Here is a 24,374-nt window from a genome sequence, read left to right on the forward strand (position 1 = left end):
AAAGGCTCCGCTCTTGGCTTCTCTTTGCAGTGAATGCCACCCCCCGATGGCACATGTTCCTGCGCCAACGTCTGCACCAGAAGCGCGTGCTGGGGTGGCTGCCTCGCTTCAGCTGCTCCTCTGGGATCTGCTCTCTACTTGGAATCTGCTTAGGAGACCTGGGGGCTGGATTCTCAGCAGATCTAAACCTTTTTGTTCAGGTGACCGTGCTGATAGACACCATCCCAGGCCTTACCTGCTTTACTTTAACCCTTCAAGAAGTATTAAAGCTGGAAAACGCCGAGCACTGTGCCCATGAGAAATACTGGAATGGGATGCTCGGAGGCCAACTCGGGACAACGTTCGCTGGCTCGAGGCAGCTTGGTGCATGGACCTGCCACCCCTGAGGCAAGCGGGTCTGGGGCCACCGACAGCTCCTTCAGAAACTGCCAAGAGAAAAGGTGGCTCCGCACCCCCGAACGCTCCTTCCCTGAAGACCGGAGGTTTTATAAATCGGTGGAGATTTAAGGGCGCCAGAGGGAGTCACGGCGAGAGCAGAGACTCCAGGGCTGGAGTTCCCCGAACCGACGGCGCAGATGGGGAAGGTGCCGCGTCTCTCTGGGCTTCGGAGGTTGTGCCAGTCGATGCCAGAGCCTGGAGCAGCTAAACCGGCATCTCCTCCTCTCCGCGCTGCGTTCCTGCGCCTTGGACTGACCTGCTGATGGGATCTCTGAAGTCAGTTTCATTCTTCGTTACTCCCTTTCCTAATTATTTCTCACCTGAAAGTCTCTTAATCTTTTGCTTTCACTGCATTTCAAAGAGAGGTGTCTTTTGTGGTTTTTTTTTTTTTTTTTGTTTTGCTTTGCTTTTTAAATTACTGCTTTTATTTTTCTTAGGTGCGTGAATAGAATACATACAGGAGAAAACATCCTTTGATGGCAGTAATTACAAGGAAGAGAACACCAAAAAGCAAGGAAAACTAAGATGCAAGTGAAGATAAACACTTTGCAAATGATCAGTGCGATATTTATTATTGTCTGAGGAGGACAGATCTCCTTGCGAAAGCCCGAGGCTGTGGATAAAGGTGGTCTGGGTTCCGTTCTGAGGTTTGCTCTGCAAGCCTGACCTTACTGAAACGGTGTCGTTGCTCCAGCTGCCTGTCTCCCTTCTTGAAGATGGCAGGGGCACCACATGTGCTTCTTTAAACCTTATTTACGTGCTGTGATCTCCCAGGGTTGTCTCACCTTGTGCTCAGCACCTGAGGAGGGTACGTAATCAATCTCTCTGGAAGCGTTGGGTCCTAACTGCATACATATATATATATATATACACACACACACACATATTTATGAGATTTAATGGCAGTTAAAGGAAGGGGTTGCTTTCAAAATTGGGGATGAGTGGGAGTGTGAGGATGGAGGCTGTTAACAGGTAAGATATGGCCTAGAAAGGAGCTGAGTGCCCGGCTGTTGATGGAGCCTGACCAGACGTTCTGGTGAACAGGGGTGCGTCACCATGGCCCGAGCAGACACGGTTGCTGTGGCCGTGGCCATCCAATGGTCAGTAACTCCCGCATGGCCCCAGGGCTCCCGCATCCCTGGGCAACAGGCCTGTACAGCAAGTCACCCCCCCAGAGCGCCTGGGAGACCCGTGTCCCTGGCTGCAGCGCAGTGAACCGGCGGATGCCAGTGGTGGCCACCACGTTTCTTACCTCGCGGAGCCTGGATCCTGCAACCACGTCGCACCTGCTTGGTGCTGTGCATGATTCGGCAGGGGACTGTCCTCACCCAGCGAAAAGCTTTGGACCTTTGTGTGCCTTGCGGGGTGTGTGTGTGTGTATTATACAACACAGGGTGTGCAGCAGCCTCTTCAGATGGGTCTACTAGTATCCCCCCGGATTTTGCATCAGGATCACAGATGCCATTTCTGACTTTAGCTCTTTTAAATTCACTCGCGTTTTCTTTTGCATAAAAAAGAAAGCAAACTGTTCCACAAAATGTTCCTTATTTATCTAACTCATCCTACTAACTTCTTTGAGCCATCTAAATATATATATATAATGAGATGGGCTTTTTTTATGTAACTACCACAAGATACTTACTCCGCTTAACCAGTTCCTTCAAAGCTGTTCTTATCTAGAAGACTGTCTAATTTGGACATGTTCTATTACCAATAGGAAGTTGTTATGAACCTTGAAGAAAAAATCTGGCACATATAGAATAGATTTATTTTTTTTTTATTTTTCAATCAAATGAGAAATCTTGCCTTTTGCAAAGTCTTTTATCTCCGGAAATCTCTCAGTACTTCATGCCTTTGACTGATTTTTTTTTTTTGCTTGGTTTTTTTTGGTTTTTGTTTTTTTTTTTTTTTTTACAGTGGTACTGTTATTTACTCTTGTGCTGAAATGCAGCCACCTATGAAGATAAATGTAGCAGTTGTTTAAATGATTCACGACTTGACTTAACGTCAATTTGAGATCAGAGCCCCTCTTAGTGCAACTGAGAGAGAAAAGATAATTTAATTGCTTAGATATATAATATGCCATGAGGTAAGCAGTGTGGTTACTGATGGTGGCTATTTCCCCCAGATGTTTGGATCTGCAGACGGATTATTCTGTGGAACAAACAGCCTGTTGTTTGTGAAGATGGGGTGGGCTGATCCATACGTGTCGGTGCAGGCGTGCTTACACCCTGCACGGGCACAGCCAGTAAAGCTGCTGCTGGGGAAAGCGTGTGTTGGGCTGGATGGGGCTGGCCCTGCGGTAGCACAACCATTGTTTTGAGCTCCTGGTTTGGACAATGAACTTGTTTTCTAAGATGATCTGATCTCCCCTCTGTGTCTCGCTGACCTCGGGAAGCACCTGAGCAGTGATTCCCGGGGAAGGAGCTTTCGAGGGCTGCCTGGTGCAGCGGGGACCCGTGCTCTGCCCTGAACACCCCACAGGGTCCTTTGTCCCTGAGACCCTGGGACAGATGCTGCCTCTGCGACTTTCTGAAGTGTCAGTGTCTCTTCTCTGTCTTTCTCTGCCTCCGCGTGTAAGTGGGATCCCAAACCCTCTAATCTCTGGATTCGTAGTCTTACAACAGCAGTAGTTCCTTCCACAAACGCAATTTTCTAGGTCATCAAACTCCCTTGCTTTTGCAGGCAACTGTGTCACATAACCTCATTCATAAAATGACCAAAGTCTATTTAAAAAACAATTGGATGGCTTCCCTCCCTCTCCTCTCCCCACGTAAGACTTTGTATGAGAAGTCAGTTTCGAAACCTCTCATTGTTAGAATCCTTTTTATTTCCAAACCAAAACAGCTTTATTTGCAGACCCTTTCTACCCCATTTGTTCCCTTGCTGACTTACTCCAAGCACAAAGCTCCTAAAAGGTTTTAAAGAAAACATAACTGTCTCGGAAAGTGGAGAGAGCAAATGAAGTTGGAAATAATTGGAATCCAGCCCCCTCTGCTCAAACTTGGTGGTGAGCAGCAGGAGGGGACACTTTCCGCAAGCGGGGGAGGGGGAAAGGGAGCAGGACCGAGCTCAGCCATGCTGTCCTTTGTCATGCAAGACTCATAGGACGGGTCTGGTCCTGATGATATGGTGAGGGGTGCTGGGCTGCTCCCCTGCCTTCAGCTGGGCTGGAGCTGTGCCCACCGTGGGTGAGGTGAAAGGAGGGCATCATGCTGCCCGTCTGGGTCAGGCAGCACATCTGCCTTCTGCTTCCTAGGTCCCTGGCGGCCACACACACCTCTCGGGGCAGCTGTCCCCTCCGCATTGCTTGCTTTCGGGGAGCTCTCGCCTGCTGCTGGCTGGCGAGGGTGCTCCGATTGACACCATGCCAGGGGATGGCTCATGGAGATTTTGAGGCAAAGGCTCTGTACTGGCTTTCCAGGTCTGAAGTTACCTTCTAAGTGTACAGCAGCAAGGCTGAGGCTCCACTAGTTGCATGAAGGGCTTAGGGCCATGCAGGGCTCTACCTGAGCTGTGCAAAAGATGTCTGAAAGCAAGCAGTGTGGTTCCGAAGCCCTCCAAGGCAGGAGGTTGCAGCACCTGCCGGGATCATGCCTGCAAGAGGCAGGCACGGGAAGCCCTGCCTAACTGTAAGAGGTGGGTTCTGTCTGTCTTCTACTTCTGGAGCTTGCACAGAGGCTGCTTTTGGTCCAGAAGCCCTCCCAGCTCTGCCAGCCAAGCCTGCGTGTTCCTGTCGCCCAGAGCCCTGCTGCCACCGGCTCTGCACACGCAGACACGAGCAGAAGGCGTCGCTCTGTGCAGTACTGAGCTGCGGTCAGTTGTGAATCTGGACCGTGAGGGCCACAATCATAAACTACAGGCAAATGCAGCGCAGACATCGGGAAATGCTCTTCTATTCTGAGAGTAATAAATGCTCGGAATGGACTGTTGGGCAGGGTCGCTGGTGCAAAGGCACAGGGATCCTTCACAAAGCAATTCACGGGTAGCTGTTGTCCTAAGGGAAACGATGTGTAAAAGGGATGAGCTCAAAGCACCCTCTGCCTGTTACCTCTGTATCTCATGAGTAATTTGTCTCTGAAGCAGAGGCGGGTTTTTTTGGTTTGAGATTTTTTTTTTTCCCCTTCTGTGAAGCTGATTCTTCTCTTCCAGCTTATTTCTTCTCAGCAGGAGAGGAAGATGAATTTCTGTCAAATAATAGTTCATTGCTCTTAATGCAAGAGTCCAATTAATTGATGGTTTAAAAGCTTTGCTTTTCTCGCTATTAAAAACAAACAGGAAAACAAAACTGCAGTGTGGGAGAGAGGGCTGGAGCATTACAGCCCACAGGGACATCACGGCTCAGAAAAGGGAGCGTCTGGTACCGCATTTCTCAGCCTTGCACTATGAGACAGGTCCAGTTTGTCCCATTCCTGCCAGTTTCCTAGTGTGAGATGATGTCTTTTGCCCAGCATACATTACTGTTCAGGGCACAAAGAGGAGATTAACATTTAATATGAAGATTTTTAGCAGCTGTGGGCAAAAGTGTCTCACCCTGTGTCCTTCTTGGGCAGCATAGATGGAGAGGACACAGGGGGGAGAGTCGGGGTCCTGGCTGATAGCCGGGAGCCCCAAAGGAGTTAAGGATTTGGGAGGTGAGGGGACAAGGTGCAGCCTTTCCAAAAACCAAGTGGCCCTCCCAGGAGCGCTCAGTCTGGGCTTAGGAAAACTGGTCGCCTTTGGAAGGAAGAGTTCCAGTGCCCCACCGCCCCCTGCCCGCCCGCCCGCCCTCCTGGGTCCCCTGTGCTCCCGCCATCCTGACTCCTGCCCTCCCTCTATCCCCAGTCTCCTGCCACTCTGCCATCCTTCGCCTCTCCACGCTCAAGCCCCTGCCTTCCCTCCATCCCCGGCTCCCCGCAGCCCCCCTGCCCTTCCCTCCCGGCTCCCCCAGCCCGCCCTGCCCTCCCCTCCCGGCTCCCCGCCCCCCGGCCCCTTCCCGCGGCGCCGTGCCCCGGCGGGCGCCCCCCGCCCCCTGCAGTTCCCGCGCTGGCCGCTGGGGGCCGCGGCCGCCGGAGCGGGGCCGAGCGGGGCCGGAGCAGCCGCGGGCAGAGCCGCGCCGCCCAGCGCAGGTAGGAGCCGCCCGGCGGCCGCCGCGGGCGGGGGGGCACCGGGATGCTGAGGGCGGGGGCGGGGGGTCCCGGCGCCGGGGGGCGGCGGCCGCACGGGGCGGGAGCGGTGCCCGGGCGCGGCTGCGGAGCCGGGGGGGCGGCGCGGCCGCGGGCTGGGGGTGCCCGGGCCCCGCGTGGTACCCGGCGGGCGGCGAGGGGGCTGGCCTGGCCCGCGGCCCGTCCGTGCGGCCCCGGGGGTGGCGGCGGCCGCAGCGCCGGTAGCGCAGCGTGAGTTGCGGGTGTCACACTCCGGCTTCCCGGGGAGCTGAAGTTCAGGGAGCGCGGGGAGGGGGGGGCTCCGCTCGTCCGGGCCGCCCGGGTGGGGGCGCGGGGGGGGCTCCCGGGGCGGGGGGCGCGGAGCGGGGCCGGGGCTCCCCGTACTCGTGCGCCGCGGGGGGCGCAGCGCGGCCTCCCGGGCGCTGCGCTCGGGCTCGGGGTCCCCGCAGAGCCCCGTTCGGGCGCGCGCCGTGCCGAGCCGTGCCGAGCCGTGATGGTCGTAGGTTTGTCTTAAGCTGCCCGAGGCGCTGGTCGTGGGCGCGGACGTGCAGGTGCGATGCTGGTCCAGACTCCAGTGAAGAAGCAGCCTTGACTCTGGGCAGGGGGGGAAACTCCCCTCAGAGACCTTTTCCCAGGCCTAACTTTATTCTGTTATTTGTGCATAAACTCTGGCACAGCCTGAAGCTCTGCATAGGGGCGAGATGCAGCCGGTGCTGTTCGCTCTCCTCATCCAGCGGTCTCCCCCTTTCCCAGCCTGGTAGGCTCGAGACCCCCAGGTTGCGACCCTTGGGAAAGTTCGCCCGAGACACCGAGGTTCACCTCGCCTCCCACACGTGCATCCTTTGTGGCGAGGGGCCACTTGCCGGAGGACCCGGAGCTGCGCCCTCACCTCCCTGGGGGCCTCCCGGGAGATGCCGAGGGGCTGCTGGCTCTGCCACCGCACCCCGGGCAGTGTTCCTGCGGGCGGCCACCGGCTGCCCCCGCCACGGCAGCGGGAGATCCCCCTGCTCAGCCCCGCTGCCTTTGTCTCTCCGAGGCGAGACAGCCTTTTCTCTCTGAAAAGACGTTCAGCAGCCACATCCCGGCTGGATGTGGCTGCTGCAGTCAGCGAGCGGAGCCCCCTGGACAGGCAGCCGAGGGTCTCCGGCACCGGGGAGCGAGCGAGCATCCCCACGGAGCGGCCAGCACTCCTGTAGAGCTGCCAGCGGCTGCTCCTGCGACCGGCTCCTGGCTGTTAGGACGTGTGTGCTCACAGGTAGGAGGTGGATGGTAACCGCGCTCGGTGTTTTGCCGCTGCGGCTTGCTTTAGTCCTCAGCTCGCACAGGGCTGGAAGCGTGCGCTCTGAGAGCAATCTGCGGCGAGGCTCCCAGTGTGCCAAGGCATTTTTAAAACGTCTTGATGCGAGTCTGCTTTAGTATCTATGCATATTAGGCTGTGTATTTGAAGGGAACCATCTGGGTAGAGAAATAGACGGTAAGCGGCTGAACCTTTCCCCGTTGGTTTCCATTTCAGGGCTGGGCCTGATCAGCAAAGCCAGAAGTTGGGAAAGTTGCCGTGTGGCTCCTGGTTTGCAGGTGCCTCTTTCCCTGCGCCTGGGTCGAGCGAGCACCCAGAGACCAGAGATACCTGTGCCTGGCTGTGGGGAGGGGGGAAGCTGACACCCCTGCTGGGCAGAAAGAGGGCTTCAGAGGGGCAGCACAGCAGGCAAGGATGCTGCCCCCCGCAAAAACCCACCCATTTTTCTTAACCCTTTGTGGGCTGCCTCCTGTGGGGATGGCGCCTCTGTTCTTGGCCGTGGGAACAGGGTGCCTGGGGAAGGTGAACCCCGAAATGAAGGGCTGTGGGTAGGGGCAGGCCAGCGTGTCTCCCCAGCTGCTGCCGGGGGTGGGAGGGGAGGCAGCGAGGCTGATGAAGGCATCAATGGCTGCCTAAGGAGAGTCACCTGTGAGGGGCTGGCTCCGCGGGGCGGTTAGAGCAGCTGCCTGCAGCTCTGACACACGCACACAGGCAGCGCTGCTGCTGCCTGCAAGTTTCTTGCTGGAGATTTCTTTTGCAAGCTCTGCAAGGAAAATAAGCCAAGGAGTCATGTGGGCTGGCAAAGGCCTGAATACCTAGATGCCAAGGAGTGTGCAGCAGTCTGTGGGTGAATGGCGAATGATTTGCGGGAGCTGGTCTTCGGAGAGCTCCTCAAGGGAACAGCCAGGCAGGTATGTGCAGTGCTGCCTCCGAAAGTAAAGCGCGTGAGGAAATCCCACCTCAGCTGTGCGTGTGCGTGCTCACGCTGATTTCTTTGCTTGATGGAAAAGCAGCGGGTGAACCTAACGCTCACCCAGGACTTGGGGGAGATCCTCAGCTAGACGCTGGCTGATCGCATGGGTTCTGCTGGGGAGGCATCCGACTGCAGCACGGGATCTCTGCTTTCTGCCACCGCAGCTGTGCTGACCGTGTTGGGTTAGGTTTCCCTTTCTCTGGAGCAGCGGCTGGTTTTGCACGTGCAATAGGGCCAGAGGAGACCGAGGAAAGGCCTTGGGCCCCTTTGGCTGGAAGAGAAGCTGCGTGGTTTTACTGGGTGCGTGTACAGAGCGAGTGATGCTTGAGCCTGCGTGGGGAGCGAGGGCCTGTGTGGGTGGGAGGAGGAGTGGGCTTCCGTGTTAGTGGAGGAAGATGAAGGAGGGAAAAGCAGGGGAGAGGAAGAGCATGGGGTGACACAAGTGATGAAGGACTGGGAAGGAGCAGATGTGTGCTTAGAGCTGGATGCTGCTGGTCCATACAGGCAGATGAAGACTCCCTCATCCAAGAAACCCGATTTTCTTTGGAGGTGGTTTAAGCTTTGTTCTGTACTCAGTCAGGACTAAGCATGTGCAGATGGGTCAGCGTCTTGCCCCTTTTAAAGGCTTGCTGCTGTGCCTGGGTTGTGGATATTGATTCTCGCTGACTTTAGGGGGGAGCTTTTCATGCGCAGCACTTGTTACGGTCAGATTTTATTTATTTTTCATGCTTCTAGGCAGCCAGGCAGAAGGCGAGACAGAAGTTTTGCAAGTCTTCTCAGGAATGTTTTCTGCTCTGGGCAAGAGGCTTCTAAGGTAGCATGTACAAGGCTGAGGTTTCTGTTAATACATGGAATGAATCTCTTGCTGTGTGTGAGTAGGAGGAACACACTGAAATTGTGGTCTAACAAGGTGAGAACGGCTTGAAGGGCGTCTCGTGGGCTTGAGGGAACGATATGGATAGATCAATGGGATATTAGCGATTCCATGATGAAAGCTTTGTATGGGGATGGAAAACTTGGGCTTTCAGCTTTGTACAGAAAAGAGACTGTGGTACTACTGCAGAGTCGTGCCTGGGCACGGGAGACTACAAACTCCAGTTTCATGGGCTGCATGCACTCAGGGGAACTATGAATACTGTTTGGGGGTTCTCTGGCAAGAAAAATGGGGGACTTGGAGAGATAAAAGTTGTAAAACCTGTGAGGAGGTAATGGAACAGTTTTAAGGAACCCCATCATATCTTTTCATCTTGTCTGTGGGATACGGCTTGGAAGGACAATTTGTGGTGTTAATGTAACAGTGCTTTTCATGGTGTTCTAGTGCCTGTGGAAGACTTCGTGTGCTAAGATGGGGGTTGCTGTGGTGGTTACTTTTAATGAAAGTGGAGGAAAATGTAGTGAGGGCGCCGGCTTGAACAGGGTTATTTCCACACTGGTCAACAGTGAGTGGCTGCTGGGTAGAACAGAGCTGGCAAGCTTCAAGCAGTTCAAAAGCTATCGAGGCAGTAAAACCAGAACTGTTTTATGTACCTTAAAATGCTCAACTAGTGTCAAGAGGAGCTAATGCAAGTAAGTGAGCACGGGGCTCCCGGAGTACTTTTCAGCCATGCGTTTGCAGGTGCCTTGCAAGGCAGATGAGAAAGGAGCTCAGCTGTGATTTACGCAGCTTTCCCCACGTCAGCTCCTCTCTGTGACTCTGCCAAACGAGGTGAGCTGGACACGGGACCTGTCAGCTGTAATGTTGCCCTCTGCTTTGTTTGTTTATTGCTCTGCCTCTGTGGGAGACCTTGCTGGGGCTGGAAAAAAATCTCCTTGTGTTCCTGGGAGCAGCGCAGGTGGCATCCAACACAACACGGCTGAGCCACCGCAGGATGCTGAGATGCCTCCAAGGGCAGCAGCAGTGAATGGCGGCGCCCCAGGAGGTGTAGGGAGCTGGGGGAAAAGTGGAATCATTTCCCTGCACCAGGATGCTGAGGAAATCCCGGTTTGCGATAAATTAGCACTGATTGAGTCATTTAGAGAGGAAGTAATGGACCAGAGGAAGAAAGCTGGGTGTTGTAAATCAGTAGGACTGGGGATGATGCATCCGAGGGCCCTGAGGTGGATAAAGTGTGGAAGAGCAGCAGGGGTTACCGTGAAGGGGAGGACTCTTCCTCCTCACGGGGAGTTGCTAAGGCAGGAACCCAAGCGGCCAAAGGGAACGGCCAGGTACAGCAGGGGCAGTTTTGCCATGCGATTCCTTTCCAGAAATCAGACCTGAGGAAGAGCGAGGATGTCGGGCAGGTGAGTTTGGCTTCTGTGCTGTGCCTGGGGGGGCCCAGTCACCGCTCCAGCATTTGGATGGGTCAGACATCACCACAGCTTAGACGAAGAGGACGGGTGCGCAGCGGGGCAGCCTGCCTTCCTAATGCTGCTCATGCTTTGCAAAGCTGATAAAACAGGAACTGAAAATGTACCAATGGACCTAATTTATTTGGATTTTTCATTAGACTCACCCCAAAGAGACTAGTTTAGGAAATAAGTAGCAGAATGTGGGCAATAAATAGCTGGTAGGGTAAGGGGCAGAGTTCGGTGCTGGCTTTCCTAGTTAAACAGTAGAAAATACCAGTGTAATGGAGGAGCGCTGATCGGAGCGTAGATAGGTGATTATGAGAAGGTTCCTTACACTGAGTCTGGGCTTATTTATTATCTTTAATGATTTGGAGGTGGAAACGGATCAGAGCTGGGTTAGAGAGAGCGAGCGTGCCAACAGTAAGGGTGTGCTTTTGCTGCTCGTAATCTGGAAGAATTAAGAGACAAGGCTGCTGGATTTGAGTGTGCCGGCGGTTGGGCCACTGTAGCAGCAGTCAGGGTGTAAATCAGGACTGAGTGTTACAAGCATGTGCAAAAGGAAGAACCTGAGCGGATCTTTCCCTAATGATGTGAGAATGCTTCTGTGGGATTCTGCCAGGAGAACGTGCAGGGGCGTGCAGGGGTGCGTGTGGTTTGTGTGTGCAGCTTACGAGACCCCCTGGGCGTGTGGGCAAGCTGCAGGTGATGGGGAGCCGCAGGAGATGCTCTGATGTGGCACACAGTGCTCTGCATCTCGGGCACTGCCGTGGTCCAGGGGCTCCATGGAGAGCGGTGGTCGCCGTGACATAGCAGTGACAGTCAGCTCTTCCCAAAGCCTCTCCTGTCGCATCAGGGATTCGTTGCTGCTGGAGCAGGGGCTGTGGGCTGCCTTTGGAATGAATCGAGAGGAACTTTGCTGAGTCCTGGTGAGCTCCCTGACCGTCTGCTGGGACCTTCGCCAGGATTTTCCAAGGGTATAGATAGCATGTCAGTGATTTATCAGGGAAGGAGCCAAGATGTAAGCTGTCCATCGATGTGGGTGATTTCCCACCCAGACCCGCAGCGCCTCTTACCCAGAGGCTGGGGAAGCACTTGCAGTGCTGGAAGGGGAGTGTTACTGTGAAGCGCCTGCAGCGCAGTGTTGGAAGAGGCTGTGGTCTCGCAGTGGTGGGAGGGATACAGAGAGCCCAGAGGGTTCCTGCTTCCTTCCGCTTGGTGCAAAGCCCTGAGCCAGGTCTCACTCAGGTGGCAGGGTAGCAATATTTATTCTGACCGTCCTTCGCGTGGAGTTGGCTACATAACACAATACCCAAGCGGTGTCTCAACTGAGCACCCGGTGAGCCATCCAGCACGAGGGGATTTTCATCTCTGCTGAAATCTGCCAGCTTCAAAGTCTGCAGAATTTATTTGCATCCTTCATGAGGGAGAAAGCCAGGCGTACGTTTTTTCCTTAGTCTCTCAGTTTCCGCCCTCCCCCCCTTCCCCACTCTCTTTTTGGTTTGTTTATTTGGTTAGCTCAGCATCAGCACAATGATGTGGAAATAAAGCAAAGGAGCTTCATCCTGGCCTTATTGCATATGCATAAATGAGAGAAATAGATCATACTGGCAACTCCTAGCTAGGCTACAGTTAATGGAAATTCTTCTGTGACCTTATAAACCCCGCTTTGCAAGGGTTTATAATGAGTCTGCAAAAATACATTCTGGGCACAAACAAGTCATCTGAGGTCTTAGACCCTGTGAGCACAAAGTAATAATAATACTAATTTCCCACCCACTCAGGCATGTACTCAGCTCCTTAAAGATTTTGCTATTTTTGAAAAAGCAGGTTTTTCCTTTCTGGGACCGTCACAGTGTGTGTGTGTGTGTATGTGTGTCGGGGGGGGAGGGTGGCTGGTGAGCAGCTCGCTCTGTGCAGCGTCACGCCAGTTCCCCTGCATCGCCTCCCTTGGGAGAACCACTGTGGGTCCTTCCCATGGCTCTAGCTGAAGCGGTTTACGTCATTAATGTTGCAGACTGATGAACTGTGATCGCACCTCGGCTGTTTCAGCAGAAAATCAGCTCTTTCCACATGGTAGTGGCTCTGCACCCTCTCTCCCCTTCCTACACGGACATCTGAGTCTGTTATCAAAGATAGTCTGGGCCTGATCGGGAGGGGATGGATTGTTAAAAATCCCTGCAACGTTTTGTTCGGCCTTAACAATTGATTTTTTTTTTAACTTTTTGCTGAAAACCAAAGAGTTTTTGGCTCGGTGACGGAAGTTGACGTTTTTCAGTAGTGTGTTGCGTTTTGATGCTAAGGGTTTTTTTTTTTTAATGGCTCTCTGGTGCTACTTGGGGACAGAAGGATTGCAGGGCTAGTTGTCACTGATATTCGAGTCTGTAGCGGGATTCGTGTTGGGCATCGGGCCCCGTGCTTTCTCTTTGTAGACTGTGATGAAGCAGCAGATTGCTGTGCCTGATAGAGTTGCTCTTATGTGGCTTGCCTCAGGTGAAGTGGCAAGACTGGGAAGTGACTGAGCCACGGGCAGAAGCTGGCTGCAAGCACATTAGTGCAGTATCGTACTGCTACCGCACAGTTCATTGAAAACAATGCAAACTGTTACATGTACCAAAACTGCTTTTTTTGTTTCACCCAAAAAAGGTTGATCAAAATAAATCTTACTCTACCCACGCGCATTGTTTGCCCTTGCTGTTTTCTTGTTTGGTCTTTGCTTATTTTCCATTTTTGCTCCACCTTGTGTGTGATCTAGTAACATCTGGTGTTAAAAGATTGTATGTGTGCATGGACAGCTTTGAAAGCAGGCTATCACATCTCTTTTTAGACTGAAAAATGTTTGGGGCATAGACTGTGCTAGTGTTCGCAGAGCATCTGGTCCTCTCCAGGTCCAATTCATCACTGTCTTGCAGTTTGCATTATTGTTCACACCAAAGGAAAGTGGGTGTGAAGCTGGAATAATAATGTTTCACACTTGCTTTGCATTGGTTTTGATATCCAACAGCATTTTAATCTATCAGAAAAGGCATGAAGACATTGAGTGGTTGGAAGCTGAAAACACAGTCTACAAATAACAAGTTAATGACCCTTTCTGAGAAAATGACCACTTGCGCTCGATCCTGTATCCATGGCAAATTTAAAATCAAGATGGGATTTGAAGGTTCTGACTTAAGTGTTCAAATCATCATGCAGGCATTGGTAGGTGAGGGCAGCAGCAGAGCTCAGTGCAGTGGTTTGCCCCGACTTCAACTTTCTTGTAGTGTCCAGACCTTCCAAAGGGAGCTCCAGCGTGGCTGGGCAGCGGTGATGTTTTCCTGATCTGCAGAGATCCTGAACACTGTCTCTGTGGTGTAATACACGCTGCTCATTTAAAAAGGGGTGTGTGGGAATACCTGGTAAATGTCGGATGTCAGCGTTGTAGTTTCTTTAACCAAACCTAGTAGCGTGAACGTGGAGAGAATTTAAAGCCACAGGGTATACCTAAAGTTTTGTGTCTGGGAGACAAAGCCTTGCGGTATTATGGTAGTTGGACTTCCCGAGGGTCTTTAAGGAGACATGTCTTTCAGCGATTTGGACTGGCATGCCTTTTGTTCTGTTCCTGCTGAGTGTTAAATAAGATTTAAGTCCCCTCAGTCACTATTTAGTTATTGAAGAACATCACAGCCAACACAAATGCAAACAAAACTGTCTGGATGTTTGTTTATGCAACAGATCATTAGAAAGTCTGTAGGAAAAAAAAATGTTCTAGTCTGTTAGATAATTAATCTGCATTTTAAGAATTGTCTAAAGACATATTTGCAAGCTAGTCCATTGAGCTGCTTCTCATCTAGTCAATAATCCCCATCTTTAATAGTCCCTAAGAATGTATTTCCATAATGTGCGGCGAACAGTTGAGAAATCTGCATCTTTTTTGACTTAAGATGTCAGTGCTTGCACATTTTCTATGACAAATTTTTTTCTGACTGTTGGTGAAAAATCCAGACATAGCAGCTTCTAACTGGTAGGGCTGGGGATACGGAGAGAGAAAGCTTCTTAGAGCAAACCCCTGGGTCCAGATCCTTCAAACGCTGGATGAGTTTGCAATTTCCATCTGGCCTCGGATGCCAGTGTCATGGTGTGAGTCTGCAACGTGCTGGCAGCGTTGCCAGAACGCAGCTCGTGGGGAGAGCGGCTTCGCCGGCTCTCGAAGGCTCCTCGTCCTGAGGTACGTCTCGAGCTACATCTGACCCAGCGCTGTTGTAGCAGTAGCTCTGTCGGGAGGGGTGGGAGATGCTGTAGCCCGTGTGTGGTGGGCTTGTTCTGGCAGGAGCCCGGGGCGCAGGTACGCTGGCACCGCTTGGCTGTGGCTGGTGGAGCTCGCGGCGCTCCCGGGAGCTGGCTGTGCCGCGGCGGCACAAAGCGCGGCCGGGGAGCGCGGCTGGGCGATGGATGCCCCGTTTGTGCCCGGCATCCTGACGGCTGGCAGCTTCCCTCAGGGGCGGTGGACCAGGCTCTGATGTTGGGGTGTCCGCAGCACAACCAGCTGCCCGGGTCGTCTGAGCCAGGGTAGCCTGTGTTCTTCTACTGTGACAAGTGTGAGGGTTTGAGAAAGGGTGTGAAGTTCAGTCAAGTTATCTTGCATTTAGAGTGGAAGAAGGGTAAAGGTACAGACAGCTCTTGCAGCGTGGCTGGCATGTGGCAATTTACTAATCCACATTAACGAGAGCAGGGAGTAAAGCCCACACTTGGACAGAGGAGCTCATGGGAGTCATGGTGTCAAGGTGAGAAGCTGGAGCTTAATTTCATTATCTTATCAATAACTAGCTGGCCTTGTGCTATGTTGTGAATTCTCAGGAGCGTTAATGCTATCTTTGGCTGTCTAAGCAAAGAAATAATGAATACAAGTAGGAAGAGCATTGTGTGCAGTCATGGTATCTCTATCTTAAAAATGATGTTGGCAAACTGGTGAGAGATAAGAGCTACAAGGATGATGTGAAGTCTGTAAAGCATGCTGGGGAGAGACACTGAAGCTCAATCTGTTTCTTTTAACAAAGAGAACGTTAATGGGTGATTTGATTCTTGCGGTACTTAACCAGTAAGTTAACCAGGGGAAGAGACTTCTGCTAGCCAAAGGTATGAAGGCCGGACATGGTTCTGTGGCTGGATGCTCAAGCTAGATAAATTCAGGTGAGGAAAAGGCATGTTTTATTTATATACAGTTTTATACTTAAGCACAGGAGCAAATTACCCAGGACTTGGTACATTTGCTGTTTTTAAATTAAAACGATATATCTTGCAGTGTTCTTGTAGGTCAACTGCAGGCTGTGGAGGCTTGGTGTGGGAAAACTCAGCATGAGTCAATAGCTTGTAAACTGGTATTTTCAAAATGGTCAGTATTGTCCTTCAAATCTTTCTGTTATATCATGACTCCCATTTTTTTTTAATTCTTCAGGGGGCACCACATGCAAAATCCATCAGGGCCTTGGGCTGCAGTTTAGAAGGGGTTGGGTTGCTGTCAGCAGAGCCCATGTCTAGGTCCTGGCCAGAAGCTCAGGCCATAATGGCTCAGTGCCCTACGTGCTAAACTGTCACCCTGCTGAGTTTTTGCTTGTGAGGGCAACTCCTTTGAACAACAGCTAAGAATCCCCTCTTCCCACTGCTGTTAGGACAGGAACAGGCAGGACAAGCTTTGTCCAAAAACTGTCCTGCTTCTAGCATGACTTTACAGCTGGGGCTTGGGATGTCTTGGCCAGAATCGCTCCCTGTGGAGGGCAGAAGGTGGCTAGAAACCTGCGGTTACTGTTGTAGGGCACTCGGGATGAATGGAGCTGTGTATCGACTGTCTGAGGCGGGGAAGTTCTGTTCCTTTGGACAATGATGTAGAGCAGAGTCCCGGAGTTCCCTGTGCGCTGAATTTCAATACAGTTCTTTCATCCCTGCATCGCCCGTCTTCCTTCCCCGACTGACTTCTCCAGCAAGCTGCTTTTCTCTTCCCCTGCCCTTCCCCTTGGTTTCTTCCATCTGAGTGGCTGGGCATGGTCAGGGTGGCCGAAAGGGTTCTTTCGTCAGAGCTGCTTTCCTTTTGCTTTTCCATGAGACGCACCCCCTTTCAAAGCCTCCAGCGTGTGCCTGCGCAGAAACAAAGGATGCTGCAACCACAAATCCCTCATGCCGCCACCTAACAAGTGTTCGGCAAACTCGGGGAAAGAGATTAAGAGGCATTGTTATAATTCAGCTGGTGGCTGGCATGTTGATTTGGGCATACGGTATGCTCAGGAAGGTTACTTTCACCTAGCCCCTGGTCACCCGTAAAGCTGCAAAGCAGGGCAGAAGTGGAAAAGGAGCCGTGGTGAGGAGACGCGGTGGCACACTGAGCCTGGGGACAAAGTGGTTGGGGTAGGGGGGGCACCGAGCCTGCACCTCCCGGCTGTGGTGCCAGCACGCTCGGTGGGGGGCCGTGCTGCGTCCCCTGGGTGGGTGGCAGATGTTGCCAGGTGGTCACCCTGCAGCCCCGCCGTGTCTCCTTCCACCCCTTGGCTCAGCTCTTTGTGGAGTCGAAGGGCATTCCCTTTCAGATGGTGGCATCTGAATTTTTTTCTTTTGATGTTGGTGCCTGGAAGAAAATTAAATTAGAGTTGTATCACTATGAAGGAGAGATTACCATTTGTAAAAGCATGTTTTGCTTAAGTTAGTAATATTGTAACTGTTAATTGAGTGTTCATTGATTGTCTGTCAGTACCTTGATGTAATCCGTTATTTGCCTTTCCGGCGGGTGGCCTGCCACTGATTACATAGCATAGCTGCTCTCCCGCACCGGGTACCTGCCTTGGCTGTTTGGTTTTTTTCTCCCCCAGGGATTCCATTTTACCAGTGGTATAATTAGCATCATCTCCTCCTCTTCGGAGTGATCTCAGCCTGCATCCCATCCTTGTTCTTTCCCAAGTACCTTTAATGCACCTGATACTTCAGGGGTTTTAAGTGGCTTGAGACAAGAATTTAAGCAGGGGATGCGTTTGAACTCAGTCCAAGAGCTGTTGTCTGTGTGGATTTAGGGTCCGAGTTTCCCTAGGAATTGCTTCGTTCATTAGAGGTTCTTTGTGACTGAAGGTTCAGTTATGGAAGTGAATGGTGTTTTAGGGTAATGGGAGGGGGAAAGAACACCCATAAACATATAAATGGCTCCATAGTCAGGTAATCGCGGACAAGTTGTCTGGGGTAACTGGTATGTAGCAGTGAGACTGCGTGTGCCCGTGTCATGCTTTTCACTGGAGACTTGTCCAAGCCTTTTCCAGTGCTTCAGTGAAGCTCCTGAGGCTCCCTGGGGAGGCTGGGGGGGGTGTGTTTCTGTGCAGGATACACACGCTGGTGGGCAAAGGCAAGGAGCTGGGCTGAGCTCTTGTGCAGCGTGGCCAGTGGGTGCAGTGGGCAGGAGGGTTTGACGTAGCACCCGCACCCCCAAGTCGAGGAGTCCTCCAAGTACCTCTGTAACTCAAGACAAGGAGCTGGCAGCACATTCCTGTAATCCCCCGCACTAAGTGATGCTCCTCTTCTGTATCCACTGTGAGATCCAACGTGCCCAGAGTAATTGCATTTTTTTTTTTTCTCAAAGAATGAGACTTGTGGCATAACATGGTGTGATTTTGCATATTCAATTATTTCTTCTCCGGCAGATTTTGCAGGAAATCTTTAAGATTTGTAGTGGGCTTTTCTGAAGCCATGGGCTGGTCTTCAAGATCTTTCTGCTGTGCGTTTGGTGGACTGAAGCATTTTTCAAAGATTAATTGACCCTAGGTGAGAGACTATGATCTACCATTTATATAGGGGGGAAGGAAATTAATATTCTTTCTGCTGTGCTGAGTATGTTTAAACTTGTGCTTTCAGCTTGTCTGACTTGGAATATCTTCTAACTAGTACAAATGATAGAACAATTTGTTTTAGATGATGAGTTATGAGAATATTGCTTATATACCCAGAACACGACATTTTCAATCACATCTTTATTGCGTTGGTAAGAAGAAAAAAAAAAAGATTTTTTGTGTCTTGACATGTTTATCCTTTGGAGACAGAGTCAATTATCATATTGTATGAGAATTTCACTTTATAGCCCTTAGGTCTGTGGGAATATCATCATGTCAAGGGGAAAGTCCTGCAGGGTTTATTCCAGCTGTTACAAAGTTGGGAGGATGGCACAAGTTGGTATCTGCAGGTGGCATTCGGCAACAGGACGATGACCTCATGAAGGTGTGGTGCTAAAATATGTAAGCTAGAGCTCATTAAGTTCTGTGGAAAAGCTATCGTGGGGAAGCAAACTTGTCCTCACATGCTTTCTGTAGTTTACCCTGCTTTCATTTCACAAGAATAGTTCTGTAGACAAAATCTTAGAGGGATGAGGGACTACGTGGTCAGCCTGTCTGCTGATGTGTCATTGCACTGTTAACGTCAGCCCCCTGAGAGCAGTGATGGCTTCGCCATCCTGGGTTGCTGGGGGCTTTGTCACAGGCTCTGACCAAAGGATGGTTTGCTGCTGGGTGGTCCTGAGAGTCCCTGTGCCCTCCTTTGTTGCTTTCTCTCCCTCTCCAGCTCCAAAGTTGGGGTGCAGGTGACATTTCCCCCGTGCGGTGCGTTAGGAATCGCAGAGCTTTGCCCACACGTCCGAGCGTGGTGCTGCGGAGCGGCTCTGTGCATCCTGCTGGCATCTTCTTTCAGCCGTTCTGCAGACACAGCAAGGAAGGGGGACTCCTTACTGCAGCTCCTAAATCCCTGATCACAGTGACGTTTCTTCAGCTTCTCTTCCGTTGCGCTGAACTTTTGGCTCCCTCTTTGTGGTCTTCCTCCAGGGGCTGCGGGGCAGGGAGAGATGCTGGAAGATGACGCAGTGACTGCTCAGATGGGGCATTCATGTCACTGTCTTTTGCTGTTGCATGGTGATGTGGTCAGCCCAACTATTAATCGGACTATTAATCGGTGTCCTCTGAGAATGGCTCCTTGAATGAGGTTACCTGGACTGCAGAATGTGAGCGCTGCCGCTTCCCAAAAAGTCCCTGGGAAAGCCAATCAGTTTAGAAGCAAGCAGTGAGTTCAGCCTTGTTTATCTTTCATGCCCAGGAGTTATTCTGGTGCCCACGTCCTGCTGTGTCCCACCGCCGGCCATGTGTCAGTAGGTGCGGGGCGGCGGGTGCGAGGCGACAGGCTGCGCCGGGGGCTGCGTTGGCCCTGCCGCGGGGGGCAGGTGGGGCAGTGTGTGCGTGTGGAGAGTTCGGCAGGACTGGGAAGAAACCTGTGGCAGGGAGGTTAAAAAAGCTCAAAGAGAAAACGCTGATGTCTGTCTTTTTTTTTTCTCTCTTATTTTATTTTTAGTATTCATTTTGCCTATTCAGTTTTTGGCAGTGTGCAGCTTTAAACTTTCCATCAGGGCTGCAAGACCCAGAAATTTCCTTTCCATCAGCCTGTTAAGATGAAGGTGGAGATTCTCTTGCAGATCCTTGAGCTGGGGATCCAGGGCTTTGAGCAATATAGCAGAAATCATGAGTTGAATGATCAAATCAGATTTGGCTTGAAGCTTTTTATGTGCTTCAGCTGAGGTAATTGGTGGAATTTGTGCATGGCTAGCAGTGGTCTGCAGGGTTCATCCTGCTGTGAACTGAGGGGTGGCTGAGAGAGCTGGGGGTGCTGAGCCTGGAGAAAAGGAGGCTCAGGGGGCACCTTCTCCCTCTCTACAACTGCCCTGAAAGGAGGTTGTAGGCAGATGTCTGTCTCTTCTCCCAAGTGATAGAACAAGAGGAAATGGCCCCAAGTTGTGCCAGGGGAGGTTTAGATTGGATGTTGGGAAAAACGTCTTCACTGAAAGGATGGTCAAGACCTGGAACAGGCTGCCCAAGGAGGTGGTGGAGTCACCATTCCTGGAAAGGTTTAAAAAACATGTAGATGTGGTGCTTGGGGACATGGCTTAGTGGTGGACCTGGCAGTGCTGGGGTAACAGCTGTACCTGATGATCTTAGAGGTCTTTTCCAACCTAGATGATTCTATGCTTCCATGGATTACAGCAGTGTGTGTTGTTCTTTTCTTTGTGCTGGCAGACTTGCTGGGTGCTCGGTGAGGGACACCGTACTGGAAGCCTCTCCTCACTTCTCTCTGGAAGCAAAGCGTGGACAAGACTGTGGCAGGTTAAAATTGATGCTACAAATGCTGCTCTGGAAGTACAACCCAAAGCAGTTTTCTCCTTGACTGTGTGTTGAGCAAATTTCCAGTCACAGCAACTAAAATATCTGAGTCCCATTTGCAGACATTGCTGTTAATACAGTGCAGCTGATATGCTCCATTTGCTTGCATAAATGCAGCTTTTAAAGCTGTCACATATGCTAGATAGAGCCGCTACCCCTCACCTGCTTCTTCTTGGAATGGCAGTGTTTAGGAGGGATTCCCAAGACGATGGAGATGATGGTGGTATCTGTGTGTCTGTGCATATGCCAGGGCTAGAAACCCACCATTTCCAAGCTGGCGTGTATAGCAACGTTTCACATTAGATGCTCAAAATGCAGTTATACAGATGGAATTTTCGAGCTATATACCTTGGCTCAAGTGCTCCTGTTCCTGTAGCTTTGTTTACGTGGAGGTTTTGTGCTGGATTTTGATTTTGCTGTTATTGAGGTGGTTATGTTTTTATAGGGTTGCATTACTCATTGGTTCCTTTTATTCTCTTCAAGTTTGCCAGCCATGACTAATGAAGAGTTTTGCTGCAGCCCTTTTGTGGAGCAGAGACTCAAGCTGGGTTAAGGGGGGCTTTTGATTTTCCCTTTCCCACCACCAACATCTGATACTGAAGAGTTTGTGCTTTCAGTGGGAAGCTGCAGGCTGGGAAGTTGTGGCTCCGTTTTCCCCAACATCCAGACCTGGAGGGAACGATTCAGGAGTACTGGTGTCTCCAGTTTGGATGTGGCATGCTGGGAGCTGGTCTTTCTAGGCAGACTGGTGTACCCCCTGGTAAAGTACTGTCCCCATGTTATATCCTGGGAGTTCCTGACCGAGAGTTTTATGGGACCGTTAGGACTCAGGATGGATGGCAGGGGTTTGAGGAAATGCACTACCTTTTCCTGGAGCAGTGGCAATGATATTTCTAGTTAATTCTATTTCCATTACTGGGGTATTTGTGCTTTAATGAAGAGCTCCGATCTGTTAAAGAAATTAGTCTCTCTCTTGGTGAAGGAATGAAGTTTTGTTCAAGTGAAAATCTGAAGCATTGAACCTGCCAGCAACCGGCCTGGCTTTGCAGTGTGAGGGTCGTTATCTCCCAAGCTGTTGCCGCTGGGATGCCTTTGGTGTCACTGCACGTTCTCCCCGTTCCTGGCATAGCCGGTGACCAATTTGGGATCATTTGGTGCAGACACTGTTGGTGTTTTCTGTTTAGCAATGGCCACAGCCATGAGCACTGGCCCTGAACGTTTTGGCAAGGTCAGATGCAGGTACCTGCACCTGTGCTGGGGACAGCTGAGTTATTTCTGCTTCACTGCTGAGTTGGTGCCATGGTTTTTATTGTTCTCTGCCTCTCTTATGCAGAGCTTTGGCTTCTACGCAGAGAAGCTCAGCAGATGACCTGGAGTCTGTCATGCCATCTGTTTGGGTCATGTCCCTGTGCCCCCAGCTCTGGCTGGTTGAACGGGCGCTTTCTTGGCGCCACGTATTTCAGGAGTCAGTCAAATCCTGGGAGTGCTCCCAGGGAGGGGGATAGGATGCGGGCAACAAGAAAGATGAGGGAAGTTAACAGTGCTTCAGATACGACTAATTCTCCCCTGCTCCTAAAACAAAGCTGTTTTGCCTGGATAGCTCTGCCTTGCCTGTCATGGGAATATTGTTTCTGCAGGAGACCCCTCTTGGTCTGATGGGAGCACTGGAGTAAGGGTGCTTCCCCATGACCCTGGATCACAGTGTGTTGAGCCGGTTGAGCAGCAAAAAAGCAGCAGCAACTGGATTTTGCTGGAGGTGGTGTGCCTGCATATGGCAGAGTAGAACATTTCGTCCTAGAGGTACCTTGAGCAGCAGGCACTGGACTAAAATGTGGGCGGTTTCTCCCAGCTGGAAGATGTTGAATTTACAATGGAGACATTGGAGGAGGAGAAAAGGATGGACTGTCGCTTGCTCAGTGGTGGTGCCTGCGGGCTGGGGGAGGTGAGCAAGCAAGACGCAGAGGTTTGGAACGTGGCTGGTGCCACAGCACTGGTCACTGTGCTGAGCTGCAAAAAATGAGCTGCCTTTAGATGAGGGGATTGTCCTTAACCCTCTTCTTCCCAGAGGTGTTGCAGGAAGATGGAGTGATCTGCCTGGGACAAAGTGAAGAACCCTGGGTTAGAACTGAGAGTTGAGCACGCATCTCCTGACCTGTCAAAATTAGCTTTGCTCATCCCACAAACCTGCAATGCTAGCTCCCAACCCCCAGCTATAAACATGAAGTCACTGCTCCAAAATTAATTTTTTGTGCATGTTTCTTCTGCCAGCCTTTGGCTAATCTTATTTCACTCCCCCCCTCCCCTCCCCATACTTCCTTCTCTCTCTGTAACTGCCTGTCTAACAAGAACTGCATAATCGACTTTTAAAGGCCACCTAATGATGCAAACTTAAAAGTGCAGGGAAGGCGTGGCAAGACAAAGCAGAGGAGCTTGCAAAGGGACAGGGAAGATACCAGGCTCATATCTAATCTCCCAGAGCCCCCTGTGGTGCAGGAGGGGCCCCAGGAGGGCTGTGATTGCTGCTTTGCTGTGTAGCGTGCTCACCCCGCGTGGCCCTGGGGCCGTCCGTTCTGTATTCTGGCTCTTTAAACTTCCTTGTGATTAAGAGAGCTGTGGTTGTCACAAGCATCCCAGAGAGCCGGGGCTCTGCTGCTTCCCAAGGCCAAGGCACACGGATAAAGATGGAGCCAGGTGTCCAGGGCGAAGAGGCTTGGGGGTGGGGAAGAAGAAGGACTATCTGCAGGAAGGGGTGGTTGTGTACAGGGGCTGGTTCCTGGGTGTCAGCGTGAAAACCCAGATCTAGGGAGAGAAGTGACATCCCAGAAAAAGCTGGCTGGGTAGTGGTGACCCTCTGGGCCAGCTGCTGATGCTTCTGTCTGCTTGTCTGTCTCACGAGCCGCTGCGTGCGCGGCAGCTCTCGCCGCAGCTGGACGGCATGACCTCACCTCCAGCGAGGTGGGCTGCAGCAGTGCGGGGGTGAGTAAAGCCGGTCTGTCTGCATCAGGACCTCACCCTTGGTGGGCACTGGGAAGATCCTTTTCCCACTTCAGTCCCCCGTCGCATCAGCTCGGTTAGCGGTAGAGGCCAAGCGTGCAGGGCCAGGCTGCAGGGGCCGCTGAGCCCTGACGGATGTGCGTAAGGTCCTGATGTGGTCCTCAGCAAAGACACCCAGCCCTGCCTCTGGTTCTTTTTCTCCTGTTTGCGCAAGCAGACCCTGAAGTCCTGACTTGGAAAAGTGCATGAGTGGGTGAGTTCAGGGGCTGTGCTTTGAATATCTTTTCTGACAAAGGAAGCTCTTTTGAAATGGGACATGAATCCATGAGCTGTTCTGGGCAGCATCTGGGCTGTACCTGTAGAGCACCTAAAATCAGCGAACTCTGAGAACCCTCAAGGGACTCTCTGGTTGTGTGGGATCCCAATACAAAGGATTAAGTGGTTGGAAAAAACTTAATTCAGTTTTGAAAACCACCCGTGAAGTTTGGTTTTGTAATGGTAGACGAGCTGGGTTCACTAACACTGGTGATGTGCTTTGGGGTCGTGGCAGTTTAGGATCTTGACAGTGTTGGGAACAGCAGGTGCTGCGAGTGGGTCCTGTTTGAGTGGTCTTTCACCCTATCTTCAAAGAACAATGGAGATATATAAATATTTATATATAACAGTTGTTTTCTATGTGAGAATTTGGATCCATATGACCCTGTGTCACCCTTCTTGACTGTGAATAATTCAGGATGTGGAAACAGGTAGCTTTGAACAAGCAGCTGTTACTTGATGTCTATTAAAAATTTCAAATACACTTCCTGTCCTTAAAAGAAAAAAAGGCAGTGGAAAACAGATTGAGATTGCTTTTTTTTAAAAAAAATTAAGGAAGCTGTTGACTTGTGTACTTGGATGTTCCCATGGAGATGACTAGCTTTTGTGTTTTAATTCACTGCACATTTTTTGTTCACTTTTTTTCCAGATTCTCTTTACTGAACTTTGCCCTGTGGGTGGAACTAGTG

General features: G+C 51.4%; 1 protein-coding gene across 2 annotated transcripts in view; it reads left to right on the forward strand.

The window, feature by feature from the left end:
• Positions 1–5,399: 5,399 nt before the first annotated feature.
• GRIK4 (glutamate ionotropic receptor kainate type subunit 4) overlaps positions 5,400–24,374 on the forward strand; it is a 217,996-nt gene continuing 199,021 nt past the window's right edge. Inside the window, exon 1 of one of the 2 annotated variants that reach the window (XM_080366403.1) lies at positions 5,400–7,790. The gene's annotated coding sequence lies outside the window, so the exon portion shown is untranslated. The remainder of the gene's footprint in view (positions 7,791–24,374) is intronic. The other variant, XM_080366404.1, reaches the window with a different exon arrangement.

The sequence above is a fragment of the Falco punctatus genome, assembly GCF_963210335.1.
Source record: "Falco punctatus genome assembly, chromosome: 16".
Classification (NCBI taxonomy): Eukaryota; Metazoa; Chordata; class Aves; order Falconiformes; family Falconidae; genus Falco; species Falco punctatus.